The sequence below is a fragment of the Lutra lutra genome, chromosome 7 (genome assembly GCF_902655055.1).
Source record: "Lutra lutra chromosome 7, mLutLut1.2, whole genome shotgun sequence".
Taxonomy (NCBI): domain Eukaryota; kingdom Metazoa; phylum Chordata; class Mammalia; order Carnivora; family Mustelidae; genus Lutra; species Lutra lutra.
In genome coordinates, this window is record NC_062284.1 from 94,644,813 (window position 1) to 94,666,279 (window position 21,467).

A 21,467-nucleotide genomic window follows, 5' to 3' on the forward strand; every position below is an offset into this window, starting at 1 on the left:
CCAGTCAGGTAGCTGCCTTCTCCCTGTGTGTCTTCACGTCTTCTTCTGTCTTTTCGTGTCTGTCTCTGTGTCCAAATTTTCCCTTTTTATGAGGATACTAGTCATATTGAATTATGGCCCATCTTAATGACCTATTTTTAATTTGGTTATTTTGTTAAGACCTTATTTCCAAATAAGGTTACATTTTGAGGAATAGTGGGTTAGGACATCAAAGCATCTTTTATGAGATGGGGAACAACTGAACACTTAACAACTAGCATGGAAAAGGGTACCCAAGTCTTAAAATAGCAAGGAACTGGATGTTGCCAATAACCCTAGTTTTCTTAGAAGCAGTCTTCTTAGAGCTTCTTAATAAGAGCCTAGTCAATCAACTCCATGATTTCAGCCCTGTTAAACCTAGAGTAGAAAAAGCAACCCAGACTCTGACCTACATAACTGTAAGATAATAAATTTGTATTGTTTTAAGTTTGTGGTTATTAGTTACAGCAGCAATAGAAAACTACTAAAGTCATTTTCTTTTTTTTTTCCCTTTTCATTGCTGAGTAGCATTCTACTTTATAGATACACTACAGTTTTATCTGTTTGCTTGCTAATCAACACTTGGTTGTTTTTTTTTTTTTTTTAAAGATTTTATTTATTTATTTGACAGAGAGAGATCACAAGCAGCAGAGAGGCAGGCAGAGAGACAGGAGGAAGCAGGCTCCCCGCTGAGCAGAGAGCCCGATGCGGGACTCGATCCCAGGACTCCGAGATCATGACCTGAGCCGAAGGCAGCGGCTTAACCCGCTGAGCCACCCAGGCGCCCCAACACTTGGTTGTTTTTAATGCTTGGGGTATTACCAAAAAAAGGTTGCTATACTCATTTATATAAAGGTCTTTGTGGAGACATATATTTTTATTTTGGGAATGCCTGAGGTATAAAGGCAGTGCAAATTTAATTGTTTTAGAAATTGCTAAACACTTCTTCAAAATAATGATAGCATTTTACATTGGAAATGACAGGATGAAATTTTCAGTTGCTTGTATCATAACCAATACTTGGTTTTGTCAATCTATTTTAGATATTCTTATAGGTAACATATTAGTAGTATCTGGTAGGTTTTTTTTTTTTAAGATTTTATTTATTTATTTGACAGACAGAGATCACAAGCAGGCAGAGAGGCAGGCAGAGAGAGAGGAGGAAGCAGGCTCCCTGCTGAGCAGAGAGCCCGATGCGGGGCTCGATCCCAGGACCCTGAGATCATGACCTGAGCTGAAGGCAGCAGCCTAACCCACTGAGCCACCCAGGCGCCCCATATCTGGTAGTTTTAATTATTTCCTTGAAAACTAATGAGCATCTTTCTATGTACTTATTGTCTTTCCATATATCTTCACATTCAAAGTATCTGTTCAAATTTTTGACCATTAAAAAAATTGTCTGCCTTCTGACTTTTAATCTTTATATATTCCTGATATGTCTTTTATCAGCTATGTATAGAAATATATCATATATAGGTATCTATATCTATGTATAGATATATATCCCATACATAGATATCTTATATATCTGATATATAGAGATATATAGATATGGGGTAGCTATATACATAGATATACCTATCATATATATCAGATAGATATATATATGATCAGATATATGTATAATACACATATATAGCAAATTTTTTCCCACTCTCTCATTTGCTTTTTCATTTTTTTACACTAACTTTAGAAGACCAGAAGGACTTAATATTTATGAAGTAGAATTTATCAGTTTTTTAATTGATATCAGATATATTAGACTCCTAATTTACTCACTTTTCAAAATTATTTTATTCTAGATCTTTGTATTTCCTACAAATTTTAGAATATATTTCTTAATTTCTAAAATAAATCTCACATTTTCATTTGGGTTGTATTGTATTGTCCAATACAACATTCAGGGTTCTCCAGAGAAATAGAACCAGTACAGTATAAATATTGATATAGATATAAATATGTAAGGAACTGGCTTAGATGATTATGGAAACTGAGAAGTCCCAAGATCTTCAGTCAGCAAGCCACATATCCAGTAGAGCTGATGGTGTTAGTTCCTGTTCAAGTCAAAATGCGGAAGTCCAGTGCTCAGCTGAAGACCATCAGACAGAGAGAGCAAATTTCGCTCTTCCTCAGCCTTTTGTTCTATCTAGACCTTAAAGGATTAGATGAGTCCTACCCACACTGGAGAGCGTAATCTGCTTTATACAATTTATACCAACTCAGAAGTTCATATCATTCAGAAATACTCCCATAGAAACACCCAGAATAATGTTAGCAAATATCTGGGTATTTTGTGGATCAGTCAAGTTGACACACAAAATTAACCATCACAGGTATCTGTAGATAAATTTTGTAAATTTTGATAAAAATTTTGATAAAAATTTTGATGTAAATTTTGATAAAAATTTTGATTAAAATTTTGATATAAGTTTTGATAAAGAAAAACTTTTGTCAATATTTAGTATAATTCCTAAGCATAATATATTTATAGTAAAGTTTCCTGTTAATTATTCTTAAAATGTTTTGTAGTTTCCATTGGAACACATCTTTTGCATATTTTGTTAGGTATATCCCTAAGTACTGAATATTTCTTGGATATTTTGGTAAAAAGCATGGATTTTAACTTTAAATTTCTAATTATTCTTTGCTAATGCATAGAACTAAAATTGGATTTTGTATATTTTTATATATTCAATGAGCTAGATATTAAACTCATTTATTAGTTTAATAGCTTTTTGTAAATTCTTAGGATTTTCTAAGTAGACCATTAAATCATGAACAAATAGAGTCATTAATACTAGGTTTGTGCCATTTTTAGTCATGTTCAAATTGGGGAATGTGCCTAGGCAAAAAGCCAGAAACTTGCAAATGTCAATTGCTTTTGTTCCTTTTTTCAAGTGTTGATACTTTTCTAATTTGTTTGCTTTTAATTGTTTTCCAAGTTCTTTAAATAGTTGTGTGTGTGTGTGTATGTGTGTGTGTATACACTTAAGATGTTCTACTTGTTTTCTGTGGTAGGGTTAATGTATGTGCAAGCCACTTGGCCATTGCCAGAGAGCATTTCTAGTTCACTTTTGATCATTGACTTCAGTTCTACCTGTATTTGATTTGATTTGATTTGATTTGATTTTTTAAATTTTTTTAAAAAGATTTTATTTATTTATTTGACAGACAGAGATCACAAATAGGCAGAGAAGCAGGCAGAGAGAGAGGAGGAAGCAGGCTCCCTGCTGAGCAGAGAGCCTGATGTGGGGCTTGATCTCAGGACCCTGGGATCATGACCTGAGCTGAAGGCAGAGGCTTTAACCGACTGAGTCACCCAGGTGCCCCCTGTATTTGATTTTAAATCTACCATTTTACTAGCTGTTATTTGACTCACCCATTCTATCTTTTTGTCCATCTTTTCTTGCATTCTTTTTTGTTTAATAATTTACTATTTTTCTCTTATTAGCTCATAGTTATAAATGTAATGGCTATATTTTTGTAATTATTACACAGATTAAAAATACTTCTTGACTTATCAAGGTCTAGTGTTACTTGTACTTTTATTGCCCTCTGGACAATGCAGTGATGGATTTATTATTCTTTCATACAGCAGTATTTTCACATTTTCCCATATATAATTGGTTTTTGTTTATTTATTTTTACTTTACATTTCTTCTTGTATCTGAACATTTTCTCTTAGCCTAAAGAAAATACTCTAGGTTTTCCTTTAATAGGATGTCCTGATAATTCTTCACTGCCTTGTGTGTTCTGCAGTGCCTTCAAACAAAGTAATGGTATGTATTTTAAGATTTTTATTTATTTATTTGACAGAGAGAAATCACAAGTAAGCAGAGAGGCAGGCAGAGAGAGAGGAGGAAGCAGGCTCCCTGCTGAGCAGAAAGCCCGATGTGGGGCTCGAACCCAGGACCTGAGATCATGACCTGAGCCGAAGGCAGTGGCTTAACCCACTGAGCCACCCAGGCGCCCCAAGTAATGGTATGTATTTGTAAAGCTTGTCTATAGTACAATGTTATACAGCAATTCTCTAGGTCACATTCATCTTGCTTAACTGAAACTCTATGTCTGTTGGTTAGTAACTTCCCATTTCTTCCAGCTCCCAGCCTCTGGAAACCACCATTCTGCTCTTTGATTCTATGAATTTGATTGTTTTAGATGCCTGAGTGCAACTATGCAGTATTTATCTTTTTGTGACTGGTTCATTTCACTTAGTGCAATGTCCTCAAGGTTTATCCATGTGTTGTCACATTTGAAGAATTTTCTTCTTTTTAAAGGCTGAATAATACTCTCTTGTATGTGTATACCACATTTCTTCACCTATTCATCTGTGGACAGACATTTAAGTTGTTTCCACATTTTGGCTGATTAGAATACTGCTACGATGAACATGAGAGTGCTAATATCTCTTTAAGGACCTGATTTCAGTTCTTTTGGATAAATACCCAGAGGTTAGATTGCTGGATCATATGAAAGTTCTGTTTTTAATTTTTTGAGGAACCTCCATACTGTTTTTGTAATGGATACTCCATTCTGTATTCACACCAATTTGCAAGGGTTCCAGTTTCTCTACATCTTTGCTAACATTTGTGGGTTTTGTTGTTGTTTTGATAACAGCTATCCTGACAGGTGTGAGGTGATTTTGGTTTTGATTTGCATTCCCCCGATAATTACTGACCTAATCATAATTTTTAAATATAGCTGTTGGCTTTTTTTTTTTTTTCCTGTTCGTGAATTTTATTAAGTCTATGATATGCCAGGTTAAAGTTCATCTTACTTGTGGGAATAGAGAAGGAACAAGAAAAGTCTGTGCCCTCAGGGAATTTATATTCTGGTGGGGTTAGAAAATGTGAGTCATACAAAAAAATGGAGATAACCAGTGACAATGTTGTATAGAAAATAAAGCAGGTGGGCAAAGACAGGGCATGACCTTGGGTGGCAGGGAGGGCCTATATCTGAGGTCACCACAGAGTGATAGGGCAGAGTTGGGAAACAACCAGGAGAAAAGCATCCAGATGGATATTCCTTTTTACCCCAGCTCCCCTCAACCAGGCCTTGTCCAAGAATATCCCAAAAGAAGCCAAGTCCTGGAGAGTGAAGCCTCCCTCTAATTATGAAGGTTTTCAGAGCCAGGATAGATTGGACACAGGAGACTGGGATGGGAAAGTATCTACATGCCCCCTTTTCTCCTGGCGGTGGTACCCCAGGCTTCCCAGGGCTAGGAGCATAGCTCAGACTCCCTGCCTTTTGAGAAAGATGGGAGTCTGGGCCCTTGCAGGAAGGTTGGGGAGATGCTAAACCCAGGGACACTTCCCACTGCAAGTGGGCATCCAGGGCCAGAGGTTCCAGGGTCACTTCTTCCTGGCGTGGTCTGCTGCATCCAGGGCAGCCATGCTGCCTGCAGCTGTGACCTGGTGGGCGACACTGATGAGAGGCTTGAGCACTGTGCTGTATGTCTTCTTTGGAGAATTGTCTATGCAAGTCCTTCACCCATTTTTTACTTGGCTCATTAGTTTTTTGCTATTGCCTTGTGGGAGTTTCTTACATATTTTGAATATTAACCTCTTATTGGATATATAGTTTGCAAAGGTTTTCTTCTGTTTTATTTGTTGCCCTTTCACTCTGTTGATTGTTTCCTTTTCTGTGAGAAGCCTTTTTAGTTTGACATAGTATCACTTGTCTATTTTTGCTAATGTTGCCTGTGTTTTTGGTATCCTATCGATGAAATAATTGCCAAGAATGATGATACAAAGTTTTCTTCTATATTTTATTTTTTATTTTTTAAGATTTTATTTTTTTGTTGGGGTGCCTGGGTGGCTCAGTCATTAATGTCTGCCCTCAGCTCAGGTCATGATCCCAGAGTCCTGGGACTGAGTCCTGTGTAGGGCTCCCTGCTCTATGGGGAGCTTGCTTCTCCCTCTCCCACTCCCCCTGCTTATGTTCTCCCTCTCACTGTCTCTCTCTCTGTCAAATAAATAAATAAAATCTTTAAAAAAATAAAATAAAGATTTTGTTTATTTGTTTGAAAGAGAGAACAAGTGATGAGGGGGCAAAGGGAGAGGGAGAAGCAGGTTCCCCACTGAGAAAGAAGCTGATATGGGGCATCTAAAGACATTTAAGTCTTTAACCCATTTGGAGTTTATTTTTGTGTGTGGTGTAAAATAGAGTTCCAATTTGATTCTTTTGCATGTAGATATTCAATTTCATTTTCTGAGTCCTCTCTGTGGGGAAAAGACATCCTTTCCCCCATTGTGTATTCTCAGCACCCTTGTTGAAGATCAGTTGATGATATATGTAAGGATTTATTTCCAGGCTCTCTATTCTGTTCCATTGTCAAAATGTCCATACTACCTAAATTAATCTACAGATTCAGTATAATCCTTTTTAAAATTTCGACAAAATTTTCTTATAGTAATAGCAAAGCAATTCTAAAATTTATATGGAACCGCAAAAGACTATGAATAGCCTAAACAGTCTTGAGAAAGAACAAAGCTAAAGGCATCGTGTTTCCTGATTTCAAAATAGCCTACACAGCTGCAGTAGTCCAAACATATGATGCAAGCAAATATTTTAGGAGTGGCACAATATTCAGTACTGTACTTTTACCAGGACTATTTAACCAGTCCTTTTTGTTGGGTTATTTAAAGATTTCATTTAAATAAAATATACTGAGAGAAACATTCCTTTCCATAAATCTTCATGATAACATCAAATTTTCCCTCAGAATAAGTTAGAATAAATTTCTAATAATAAAATTTGGGCTTGTAAACATTTTATTTTTTTTTTAATTTTTAAAATTTTATTTATTTATTTTAGAGAGAGGGAGAGAGAGGTATTGATTGTGGGGGGAGAGGCAGAGGGAGAAGAAGAGAGAATATTTCAGACAACCTGCTGAACATGTAGCCAGACTCTGGTCTCCCTTCCACGACCCTGAAATCATGACCTGAGCCAAAACAAAAGTCAGATGCTTAACCAACTGAACCACCCAGGTGCCCCAACATTTAAAGATTTTTAATAACACTACAAAAGGCAAAAAGTAACTTGTTTTTCTACCTACTATAGAAAAAGATTTTTATACATGTTCACAAAATACTACATCTTATTTTATCTCTTTAGTTATATATGATTGTTTTACTTCAAAGGTGATTGAGTAACAAAGAGTTTGAATATTTTAGTCATGTTAATTCTTTATATTTTCCTTTTGTGAGTTTCCTCTCTGTTTGTTTTGAACATTTTTTACTGGAAAATCTTTATTTCCTATTATTTTAATGAGAAATAAGATGAAATTATTAAGAAATTTTTTATTTCCTTGTTAATTAATTTAAAACATATATTCTTATATATTAAAGCCAATAAATAGTTTTTCAGTCATAGACACAGCAAATATTTTCTTCAGTTTATTGCTTTTCTTTAGTCAAATCTATTGAATTTTTCATTCATCTGTGTTTTACTTTGCTTTTAATGCTTGGCATATGAATGTTAATAACATTCATATATATTTTTCTTTTTTTATATTTTATTTCTTTTAAAGAGTTGACTTTTCATTTGTCTAAAATTTAGCTTCTTGTTTCCTGGCAACTTTGCATACTGAATTTTTCTAATTTTCAGGTCTCAGCTCATCAAATAAGCTTTACTTGACCTGTTCCTCTGTTGCTCAAGGTTCTTTTTACCGCATTGCCTTGTGTATTTCCTTCTAAATACTTTTTACGTGCAAAAATGTTCTTAATTATTTGTGTCTTGACCTAAATATTGTCTGTCTGTCTTCATTAGAATGTAGGTTCAATGAAGTAAGGATATTTTATGCTTTACGTTCCTCTGTATTCTTTCAGCCTAATAACTATCCTGTACCTAGTAGAAATTCAAATATATTTGTTCATTGAAAAATGTACCATTTATTATTGCCTCATATTTTTTTTTGATTAAGTGGGAGTCTAAGATCCTTTTCATTTGAAAAAGTTCACTTTTCTTATGAGATTATTACTCAATACTCAATTATTTTTTGAAATATTTGAAATGAAAAATTTTTTGAAATAATAAAAATTGTATTCAAATTGCCAAATCATCTTAAAAACAAAAAAAACCCCACATGTCTAAAGTGAGACATAGAGATAAATACATCTAGAAGAAAAAGTACTTCCATAGAGGCTTATTGAGAAACATTATTTTTAGATGACATTTTTCTAAAACAAGCACAATTTTTCTCACCTATAAATTCAGTCCTTTTTATTTTTTCTTTTCCTGTTAGATCTAGATGGTTTAGCAACCATCCTTTAATAATATCATCTGGTTTGGGACTAAAAAGAGTTCTAGGAAATCTGATTCATTTCCTGATGCTATCTCACTGTGGCCCACTTATGGTAATGATGTTAGTTTACACTGGAATTCCAAATATACAAGATTGTATAATAGTTAAGAATAGACTTTTCTGTCAAAGCTTTGAAATGGTCATTCTTTGTTGAAGACCCAATTCTTGACAAATTCTCATAGCAGAGCCTTAAGATAAGCATGCAAGGGATTGCTGATAATATTGAATGGTCAAGTTTATTTATTACAGCAGCTATCAACATGAGAATCAAGAAGAGTCAATATTCTTTACTGGGACTTAACACATCCTATTTAATAAAGACTTGATCAGTGTTTCCCCTATGATAAAAAACATAAAGAGTAAGGCCATTGAAGAATCTCTAGGGCCTTCCAATACATCCTGTAAATTGTACATATTTATACTAATAAATATTTACTTGTATAAAATTGAATAATGAAATAAGAACTTGGAGATACTTATGACACATATGACATTACTAGCTATATAAATACTCATATAATCAACATGAAAAAGATGAATACTTCAAAGATAGGTAAACAAAAGACATGCACGTATTTCTACAAAGAAATTAATATAAATAGTATTGCTAAACTTCACTAGCAGTTTAAAATGCAAATTAAAATATAATGAAATATCAATTTTTATATAACATTGGAAAGTAATTGATTTCTGAAATATATTGCAGTTTATAGAATATACTATGATTTATCGGTGAGAATGTAAATGGTTTCAATCATTTTGAGGGTAAGTTTCCAATATGCATTATAATGTCAAGTGGGTATATCATTTACCACAATGATTTCATTTCAAAGAATTTATCCTACAAATATTTGTGCAATCACACACACACACACACACACACACACATACATGCTAATTGTAACATAGTTTATAACTAAGAAAAGCCAGCAATCAAAATAGCCATTGCTGTGGACTGTTCAAACAAAAAATGATTCATTCATGCAGTGGAATATTAAACAGATACTAAAGAGATTGAGAAAATCTTTGATTTAAGGAGACATAAATTCTTCCATCACTTAAAACAATATGTAGTTTGCAATTCATTTTTGAACAGAAGCAAATATATGCTCTCTTTCATGAAAAAAAGGATGGCTCGGGGTGCCTGGGTGGCTCAGTGGGTTAAGCCTCTGCCTTCGGCTCAGGTCATGATCCCGGGGTCCTGGGATGGAGCCCCGCAAGGGGCTCTCTGCTCAGCGGGGAGCCTGCTTCCTCCTCTCTCTCTCTGCCTGCCTCTCTGCCTACTGTGATCTCTCTCTGTCAAATAAATAAATAAAATCTAAAAAAAAAAAAAAAAAAAAAAAGGATGGCTCAAAGGAAGAACCAAGAGCCTGGAAGGTGAAACTGGGAACAACTAGAAATTTTTTCCAGACCTTGAAACCTGATCCAGAAAAATGCAACATATGCCCAGCTTGACCTCAGAACTTGTTCCCCCCTCCTAGTTTTATTGAGAAATAATTGACATGCATCACTGTACAAGTTTAAGGCATATGGCACGAGGGTTTGATTTGTATGTATTGTGAAATGACTACCACAGTAGGTTCAGCTAACATCCACCTTACAGCGATATAATAAAGAGAAAAGAGAGAAGAGAAGTTAAAAAAAAAAAAAGTCTCTTTATGGTGAGAACTCTTAGCATTTACTCTTTTCTTAACTTTTTTTAATATTATTCATCATCCTTGGTATTTATTTATCTTACAACTGTAAGTTTGCACCTGTTATGTTCTTTTCACATTCATTTCCCCAATTTTTGAACTGGACTATCTATAACTGTTCCTACTTGCCCTACTACTCCCCACCCACACACACCGTATGTTGGGAGTATCAGAGAACTTGTCTCTAGTTTCTCATGGCAACAGATGGAGGGGAATTTTTCCTTAGAAACTCTCCTTAATGGATTAAATGAAAAAGCCTCATCTGCACCTGGATCTGATTTAGATATTGGACTTTGAATGTAGAGGATGAGATTATGCACATTGACCTGATGTGTAATGGGATGAAACTTTTGGGTACCTTGAGAGGGTTAAATGTATTTTGTAATTGGGAAGGACATGGTTATTGTGGGTCAGAGAACATACTGCAAAAGACTAATGAAACATGTATTTGTTATGATGGTTGGATTTTATAACTTATTTTAAATCCTTAGAAGAGAGCTTCTATCACATATAATTTCACTTAGAAATACCATGACTACATATAATGTTAGTGACTGAATATGTTACTTTGATTCAAAAAAATTTAAATTCTTCATTTAAAAATAATATGCACTTTACAATTTATTTTTGTAGAGATTGGGCTGTCCTTAATAACACATTACTTATTAGAAATATTTTCTCACTGTTTGTGAAAATTCTCACTGTCAGAGAAAAGAGGAAAAAAATGTGGGGGTTGTCAAATCTTGCAAAAATATTTTTCAGTCTTTCCTGAGGAAGTTTAAAGAATAGAAAAACGGAGATTACAAAGTAAGAGATGTTTTTCATACTTGTCTAAGTTTTGTGCCACTTATGAATCCATTCTTACTAGTGAGCATGCTGTGTGTACTACATGGCTTTTAAAAAATCTTTTTACTTGTTCACACTACAGAGAACATATTACAAAAATGGCATTGCTTATTTCAGGGTACATAGTTATTAATAAATGTGTCATGATGCCCATGTTATTCAAGAAATCTCTGTGAAACCTGGTCTCATGCTGTCTGCACTGTAAATGGTTTGGTAATTCAGGCTATAGAGTAGCTGATAAACAATGGAATCTATAGTCACATAAAATAGCATGTTAGGGTGTATTATTAAAGCAAATTTCTCTATTCTCAGAGTGTTGACAACATTTATTTAAGCATAGGTGCCTAATATATGTGTGTTGACATACAGTAGGTATGAATAAAAAAATAAATGGTGGCTGATAAAAGAAGTCAACAAAATGATTTCAAATTTGCAGACTAATGGGCTAAGCAAACAAAATATTCTGACATATGGAACTATTACTGAAAAATTTTTTTGGAAAATTTTAATAGCCTAATTGAGGGAAAAATATAAAGAATATGTAAGTATATATAAAGAATACAAGGAAGTAATCCTTCATGTAACACTAGAAATATTTGGTGAATTATTCCTAAGGGTCAGGGGAGTCAGTTTGAAAAATTATTTCCATAATATCTTTACAATTAAAAATGTCTTGGACTGAGTCCTAACCTCTCAGTTAATTTATCTTCAATGTTTAATCCCTGTATAGATTAATTATCTGATGTTCAAATGAACATCTAGATTATCTAATTTGTCAGCGAAATATTTTTGTCCAATTGGAGTATAGGTCACTAATTATTTTCTCTTTGTAGAAATTAGAGTTCAGGAAAAATAAAAAAAATAGTCACACACACAAAAAAACCTGTGCTGGCTCATAGAATGCAGTCTTCCACCACCAGTTCAGTCCCCCTCCTGCACATACACTGAAAGAGGTTTCACATAAACTTTAACAGAATAGGAAGTAAGATGAAGGATTAGTTGCTTTGCTGTTAAAATATCAAAGTTGGAAGAACAATGACTGGAGAGGAACCATGGCAATAATAACAGGTAAACTCTTATAGCCTATTTTTAATTTCTTATTATAGTTTAAAAATATTAAAATAATGGGTTTTAACTCAAGATTCAATGTTCCTTCAAAATACAGCATTTTTGTAATTGGTATTTAAACTGTTTTAAAAGAAAAAAAAAAACTTCACTCTACCTTTCATATGTTTTCTCCTTCTCTCTCTCCCTCTTCCTTCCTCTCTCTCTCTCTCTGTTTCTCTCTCTCTCTCTCACACACACACGAATCCATGTCAGCTAAACTAGTATATGAAAGGTAGAAAATGAGTGACAGTTAAAAATAAAAACTTGTGTTAATCCAGGAATACTGAAAGTCCATTGTCTATTGCTTTTCTAAGGCCATGGAAATTTGATTCTGAAACTTAGCTCATAATAAACATTGCAAATAATTTAAAGTAACATCCATTTGTTCTTGTTGCTAATAAATGCCTCATCAAAGATCTCTTGACCTTTTCTAAAGTTAGATTTGGGAAAAAAAATCAGTGGAGCAATTCTAAGGCTAAGGTAAGTTAAAAACTAAAACTTTATATAAAATTAAATATATAAATTTTTAATTTTATATATTTTTATATATAATTTTGTATATTTATATACTTACATGTAAATTTTATTTAGTTTATATTTTGTATATATAAATTATATATTTAATATATTTAAAATTAAAATAATAGGCATTTTTTGAGATATAATTGATATATAACATTGGTTTCAGGTATATAGCATAATAATTCAATATATGTATCTGAAATGACCATTATCATAAGTCTAACACCCATCACCACACATAACTATAATTTTTTTCTTATGATGAGAAATTTTGAGCTTACTCTCTCAACTTTTAAATACACAATACAGTATTATTAACAGATTACTTAGATTGTCAGATTGTCAATACATTGATAGGAGAAGAAAATAAAATGAAATAGTTTTCTATGGAGCACTAGGTGGCTCAGTTGCTTAAGCATCTGCCTTCTTCTCAGGTCATCATCTCAGGGTCCTGGCATCAAACCCCATGTTGGATTCCCTGCTTAGTGGGGAGTCTGCTTCTCCCTCTCCTTCAGCCCTTTCCCCCTGCTTGTGTGCTCTTTCTCTATTTCTCAAGTAAATAAATAAAATCTTTAAGGAAATATTCAACATCATTAGGAATAGCATTTTATAACACTTGAGAATTATTGATCTTGGTATGAACTTTTAGCATTACTTTATTACCAAATCAAATGTTCCTCTAATAAATGGAATTCAGAGATAATCTCTCAAACATCTTTTTTTGGCTAATTGCAACAACAAACCTCCCCATTTCCTGAGATGTGCATTCTTTGCTTAACGTAGTTATTATGCCTTGTGCTGTGATGTGTGAAAAACAAAAGTTTAACAGACTGGGGAAAGATTGATGTTGGGAAGAAGTGATAGAAGATAAACCTCAACAGGGTAGTTAATTCCCAGAAAACTGAAAACTGACTGCATACAGAGTCTATTTCTTGCTGATTTGTAATCATGATTCTTAAGTGTGGCAATTACATTGACATATCCATGTTTTGTCATTGTTTCATATATCTAGCATATGTTCCTTCCTATTCTTCAATTCATATTCCTATATTTATGAGCTTACCTTTTTATTACTCCTCACAAATTCTAGTTTTACCTCCTTCCTAAGTCTCTTTTCCTATTGGTAGGCCTTGGTATTTTATTTTATTTTTTATTTTGTTTTAATTCCATTTTTATTTATGACATTAAGTAGAAACCAAGTTTCGAAGTTTCCTCAGCTACATTCACTTAAAACATCTCCCATTGACCATAGTTTAAGATCTTAAATTTTCCTTCTTTCACTAGGCCATAATGAATGGTAAGGAAATAAGAATATATAGCTGAGTTCTAAGTTTTAAACTAGAGTTCTAGAGTTTAGAGGCTCCCAGCACTTTAAAAGTCTATAGGATTCCCCTTTATTTGTGAGCCAAATTTGATTAACTGCTAAAAATCCCTTTGCATATTTGGACATTGGTAAAACCATACACACCAGGCTGATGGACTGACATTCTACTGGGGTGTTTTTAGTAGGTTTATGAACCTACCTTAAGCCATAGAACCAGCATGCTGGAAGCAAAACCAATGCAAGGCCTTGATATTTTATGCAACTGAATATGTAAGTGATAAAATTGATAACTTAAGATCTGAAAAGAAGAGAAACAGAAGGAACAAAGTTTAGATAGATGCCTATTGCAATGATACACATAGACACATGAGCTGATTTGAGAGAAGTACTGAGAAAGATGAAGTATACAATCTGTAGAGATATTTTTGGGAAATACCACCATCAGTGAGATGCAGTGGGAAGATATGTGAAATGAATCTAAGTTTCCAAATGTAAGTATAAGGAGACAAGAATTAAGCTGTTTTGTGAGGGCAAAGATTTAAATTAAATTAGTTATGGATAAGTTCAATTTGAAGTGAAGTTGTGATGGCCAACTGGAAATGAAGGGAAGGCTGGTAGAAATATTTTACTGGAACGCCAATTAGAGGAAATGCCTGGAGAAAAATTTAGACTCTTGGAGATAGATGAATAGAGTATAAAGACAATGTTTTGGGGGAATATGTACAGTTATGATTTTGAGTTTATTAATTTATTCATCAAAATTTTACTACAGACTTAGTATATATAGGCACCGTTCCAGACACTAGAAATACAGAGTAGAAAATAGAATGACTTTTTATGATTCATGGTCTACTTGAAAAGAAAGAAGTGCTCATAAATTCAGCTTTATGTGGTATGTTAGTTTGTTAGGGCTTCCATAACAAAATACCAAAGACTAGGGACTTAAATAACAGAAATTTATTTTCTCAGTTCTAGAGACCAGAATTCCAATATGAAGGGGTCAGTGAATTTTATTTTTCCTGAGGCCTATATCTTTGTCTTGCAACAACTGTCTTCTCACTGTGTCTTTCCTCTGGGTATGTGCTTCTCTGGTATCTCTTATAAGAACACCAGTCCTGGTGGATTAGGACTCCATGCTAATAAACTCATTTAATCTTAATTATTTCTTTAAAGTCCCTGTTGTCAAATACAGTCACTTCTAGTATGCTAGGGGTCAGAGCTTCAACATACGGGTTTTTGCATAATGAGGGATTAGGCATATAAAAACTATAACTGCATCCCAGAAGACAATCAAGTCCGTATGAATGAAGTGGGAGAGAGACTCACAGAAGAGACAAAATCTAAGTTAGTAACTCTTGAACAAAATGTATAGAATATTTTATGAATAGGAAAAAGCAGATATGTGAGAATGAATCATGTTCAGGAAATGGTCTGATGTGAATGGGAAGTCCTTTCAGGACATGCTAAGGACCTGTGTTTTATCGGCCATTCTCCTCCCTCTGTCCATACACCAGATAAATTGACCAGATAAATTTTGTTTATTTCTCAAATCTGTTCCTTTTTTTCTGTCTCTGTCATCATGTTCTAAATATCCCAACCTCTTGTCTAGGGCTTTGAAATCCCTACAACAGTCTACTTCAACTTTCATTTAAGCATGATCTTTTAATAATTTAGATTTAAAATTGTTTCCTCTCTGATCTTAAAATCCCTTAAAGGCTTTCAGTGGCTCTTAGGATGATGATCTTCAATATGTCTTTGAAGTTCTGCATTGATTAGGTCCTGCCTACCTCTCAAACCTCATTTCTTTCTGTAGTCACATCAAATTTATCTCAAATATTTAAGGTGTTTTTTCATCCCCAAATTTCTTTGCATGCTTTATTTCCTCTCCTTGGAGTGTGTTTCCTTACCCCTTGTATTGAATTAATGCTAACTCATCCTTCTGAACTCAGCTCACATCCTCTTCTTGAAGTCTTTTCTTCACCTCACTAGCTAGATCAGAAGCACCATTATTTGTCTTTAAGGTAAGCTTTACATATTTCTTTTTTCCTAGAATATATATTGTGGGAACTTATTACATTCTGACCTATAATTTCATTTATATTTTCTCTATTAGGTATACATGATCCATGAACACAGAAACCATGTCAAATTTTGCTCACAGTTATATCCACAGGACCTGGTAGACTTTGCAACATTTAAATAATATTCTTCTAATATTTGTTTAACTATGACGTGGATCCCAAAATATGTAGAGGTTATTGATCTACCATGAGCACTGATAATTTTTCTCACTGTGCAATATCAACTTAATGAATCCTACAGTAATGTGGTCCTCTTTTGGAAATGCATTTACACTATGTGATATATTACAATAATTGCAAGAATTTAAGGCAACAGAAATTACTCACATACCTACTTCTATTTAAACTACTTAATAGTCCCCTGGTCTCTTTAAGTAGCCATTTTCTTATAGACCTTCCATAGCAGTAAAAATAGTATATATAAATCTTGAGATTTTTAGATCTTTCCTTCATTTTGTTAAAAAAATATTTTTCTTGTTGCTACGTAGCTCATAACCTTTATAATAGTTTGATGTACAATAATTACCCTGATGCTTGGGATGCATCAAACTTTGGAATGTTTCTTTTCTTTTTTTTTTTGTTTCTTAAACAGACTTTATTTTTGGAGTAGTTTTAGGTTTACAGCATATCCGAATGGAAAATATACAGTTTCTATATACCCTCTGATGCCCCCTTCCCAGATCCTCAGCCTTTTCAACTGTCAACATGCTCACCAGATTGGTACATTTGTTACAACTGAAGAACCTACAATGACCCATTGTTATCACCCCAAATTCATAATTTATATTAGGGTTCATTACTGATAATTGAACATTTATGGGTTTTGACAAATGTACAATGACATGTAGTCTCCATTATAGCAGGATACAAAATAGTTTCACTGCCCTAAAAATTTTCTGTGCCCTTCTATTCATTTCCTTCAACCTTTTACAACTGCAGATCTTTATACTGTCTCCATAAGTTTGTCTTTTCCAGAATATCATATACTTGAACTTAGAGTACGTGGTTTAGATTGGCTTCTTTCACTTTAAGTTTCCTCCATGTTTTTTCATGACTTGATAGCTTATTTCTCTTAACATTGAGTAATATTCTCTTGTATGGATATATCACAGTTTATCTACTCACCAGCAATAAGTTCATCTTGGTTGTTCCCAAGTTTGGACAATTATGAATAAAGCTGTTATAAACATCATGGACAAGTTTTTGTGTGAACATAAGTTTTTAACTCATTCATCTAAATATTAAGAAGAACAATCACTGGATTATATGATAAGTATATTTAATTTCTTTTAGAAACTGCTGAACTGGTGTACCTGGATGGCTCAGTGGGTTAAAGCCTCTGCCTTCAGCTCAGGTCATGATCCCAGGGTCCTGGGATCGAGCCCCGCATCGGGCTCTCTGCTCAGCAGGGAGCCTGCTTCCTCCTCTCTCTCTGCCTGCCTCTCTGCCTACTTGTGATCTCTGTTTGTCAAATAAATAAATAAATCTTAAAAAAAAAGAAACTGCTGAACTATCTTCCAAAATGGCTTTGCCATTTTGCATGCCTGCTTGCAATGAATGAGAATTCCTGTTGCTCCACATCCTCATGAACATTGTGTTAATCCATTTCTTCTCCTCCACTTCCTCCTTCTTCCTACTGCTATTACCATTAGTACACAGCAGTTAAACAATCTTTTCCTTTCTTTGAATGCTTTTCTTAGAATAAATTCCTGGGGTAATATTAATTAAATTATAAGGAGACACACCTTTCTTTAGGGCTCTTGGTCTGTGTTGCCAAGTAAGTGCCAGCTCTTTACTATCTCCATGCAGATACACTGATATGCCTGTTAGTACTGATTTTTTCACCCGTTCTCCAGTTTTGCAGGTTTCTCTGTCATTTAGAAATCACCACCTTAGAAGGGATCTCAATCTTGTTTATCTGTAATATTCCACTGCTATAATATATTAACAACCAACACTTCAACTTCAAATGGTAGCATATTATAAAATTGAATTTTTTTTCTCTTAGCTAAAAATTTAAATGAGAAATAGTAAGCATACATTGTACTTGGAGTACAATGTATTCCAAGTACATTGAGTGAGTACATGTGAGTACATGTAACTCACACTGTGTTAATTAGTTGACCACCAAATATATGTTGAACATTTATTATGAACCTTCAGATAAATTTTAGAATTAAAAAGGCAAATAAATAGGTGAGTCCCTGCCCTCCTCCTGCTATTGTTTTGGTATTATTATTAGTAGTAGTATTTGCGTTTTACAAGAGAAATTTGCAGGACATTTCTATTTCTAGAAGCAAAGAATCAAGTTCCCTTAAATAACCATTTATCTATTTGCATGGTTTATTTTGATTATGCATATAAAATGTCAGTGGATACCAGCTGTTCTAGGGTGAGGTATACAGACTGAAATTTCAACTGTAGCTGTATAAATTACATATTATATATTCGGAATATCCAAGAAATAGAAAGTTTGAGATATATAACATGCAAATTTGCATACAAGCTAAGGGCTTTTTTGGGAGGACTACTATTTGAGACCATTTTCCCTTTGCAATTCAATGCTGATAGAAATCTGTATGATAAAGGTGGCCCCAACTGTGAGAATGTGATAGGAAACAGTACTAGAATATTAGAATACTAGAATACTAGAAGCTCAGAATGCCAGCACAGATTCTTTGTTAGTAAGGAGGTATCTAGTCTGGTGATCCTGATGATAGAGAATCAGTTCAATGTGTCTTGTGAAGAGCTGGTTCAGAGAGGAGGTCTTGGGGTGATATTGTGGTTAATTTCCATACACAGCCAACCTAGCCTCATGGACACACATTTTGACAACAGCTAGGCAACAACTCTTATCAAGTGAAAGAATATATCAGTAAAGATTTATGACTTTGGGATGCTCTCCATATGTTTAGAAACTCCTTTCAGACTGTTCAGCAGAAAACAGGATCTTTGTCAGATAAGCAAGGTATTTTCCTCCTTTTTATGAGAGAACGTGTGCAAGACTGACCAATCTAGACTAATAAGCATCTTTATTTACATTTGGCTTGGTACAGAAAGAAGGGTCTCTTATGATAGGAAGGGATCTGGAGCTGGGAAGATACATTTCTATTATTTCTTGGATTTGTGCTCTGATCTTGCTCTGTAACTCAAGTTGGTAAAGACAATAATCAGTTATGTCACTACACTTCTTAAAAAATGGTTTGCCAGTGCTTGGCTGAGGAGCCAATGGGGTGAAGCTACCATCTGTGGGATTATGAGCTGAACGCCTCTAAGTCAGAAATCCCGCCCAGGCGAACGATACGGCAGCGCCGCGGAGCCTCGTTTCGCCTCGGAGCCTCGGTTCGCCTCGGAGCCTCGGTTCGCCTCGGAGCCTCGGTTCGCCTCGGACAGCCGTCCCCTGCCGTCCCCGCCGGCGGGCCGCTCCGCCGCCGCAGCATGGCGTGGCGTGCCCCGCCGCGCGTGGGGGACCGGGGCCGGTGCGGATGAGCCCCTCGCCCGGGAAATGGGGTTGCGGCCGGGAAGGGGCCGCCCCCTCGCCCGTCACGCAACCCACGTTCGTGGGGAGACCTGGTGCTAAACCATTCGTAGACGACCTGCTCTGGGTTGGGGTTTCGTAGGTAGCAGAGCAGCTCCCTCGCTGCGATCTATTGAAAGTCAGCCCTCGACACAAGGGTTTGTAAAAAAAAAAAAAAAATAATAATAATAAAAAAATGGTTGCCAAACATGGTCTCAAGAGTGAGGGGTGTAGAGGAATATTACCTATCTAGATGCCAACCTTTTTATAATGGTTTTAAGACTGTGGGAGATTCTAATTAAAATCATTTTTTTTTTTTTTTTTGCTTTGCCTATTGTGATTTTGCTGTACTATGATTTATTCCAATAAGTGTAGTCAATACTATTCTATTACTTCCAGTTGCTGTTGGTGGTTTAGAGATAGAGCTGCTAAATATGCCCCCCATGTGTATTTTTAAAAGAATTTTCAACTCAGGCATTTATACTATTTAATTACAAGAATGTTAATCCCTCATTATGTATTTTATTATGATAGGCATGTATACTCAATTTTTATTATTGTAATATAGCAATTATTTTAAGGAGTGTCAATGTGATTTTGTTTTCTTGTCATGTTAGGTATCAGATTTCTTTGGGGGAAAAAAGTAACGAAAATTGAAATTAACTGGAAAGGACACTCAGAATAATAACCTATTTTTCCCCACAACTCCTTTCTTTAAATACCATGAGAATAAAAGTATGGCTAACTTTATTTCATTTCTAGTAGTAATACCAGAAAACAAAAGGGCATTTTCTTTTCTATTTGAAACCTCTTAATGTAGATGTGTGTATATATAGATATATATCTTATTGATAACTACTCTTTCAAATTAAATCTCGTGTGTTAAAAATATTTAGCTACTTATTATAAATAAATTTTTTATTATTATGTTGCCCTGGGATTTATTTTAGACTTAGAAGAATAAAAAAAATCCAATGATTTATCTCAATTTACATTTAATTCAGAAAAACTCACAGAACCTCCATTTTATATCATGTAGCTGGCAGGTGTTAAGACACAAAGTTTAATAAGAAAAAGCTTTTTCTTCTCTGGGAGTCATAGATTATTTAAATCTCAGCTTTGTTAAGTAAATTTGTAATTCCTTATTTATGTATAAACCTATTACCACCCCATAACCAAGTCTATTAATCAACTCCTGCCTGAACTACTATAGTAGCCTTCTAAGGGGTATTCTAATGTCTACTTTTGCCTTTCATCTGGTTTTGAAGTCAGGATGATATGTACAAAATACAAATCTGGTCAAGTTCCTTTCCTACTTAAAACCACGTCTGTTGTGAGGTGCCTGGGTGGCTCAGATGGTTAAGCATCTGTCTTTGGCTCAGGTCATGATCCCAGGGTCTAGGGATTGAGCCCTGCATCAGGCTCACTGCTCAGTGGGAAGCCTGCTTCTTCTCTCTCCCTCTCCCACTGCCTCTGCTTGTGTTAACTCTTGCTGTCTCAATCTCTGTCAGATAAATAAACAAATATCTTAAAAAAACAAAACAAAACTCATCTGTTGCTTTGGTTGAAATCCCATAATAGCATCCAAAGTTCTCTATGATAAGACCTTGTCTTTGTCACCAGTTTCATTTCTTGTAATTTTCTCCCCTTATCCACTTTTCTAGTTATTCCCATACTTCTTCCATTTCATCTTATGTAAAAACTATTGTGCTCATCTTCACAATTTTCAGCACATGGCTTCCTTATCAGAGTATAGTCTTCCCTTTTTTTTTTTTTAACCTGGTAAGTTCTTCATACTTAAGCTCTTTTTTTCTCAAAAACTTCTTAATTCCCTTAGAAAGTAGATTAGGATCTCTTCTTTTATGCACCAATAGTATCTTATGTCATATTTATCAACATAGCTTGTTTAGTGTATAATTTCCTTTCAGATTTAGTTCTTGTGACAGAATGAGGTTGAATATACTATACCTCATCCCTCTATTTGTGACACACTTGTGTAAGGGAAACTTTGATTCTTTTAAACAACTTCACATTTTCAGGATTTGAAGATTCT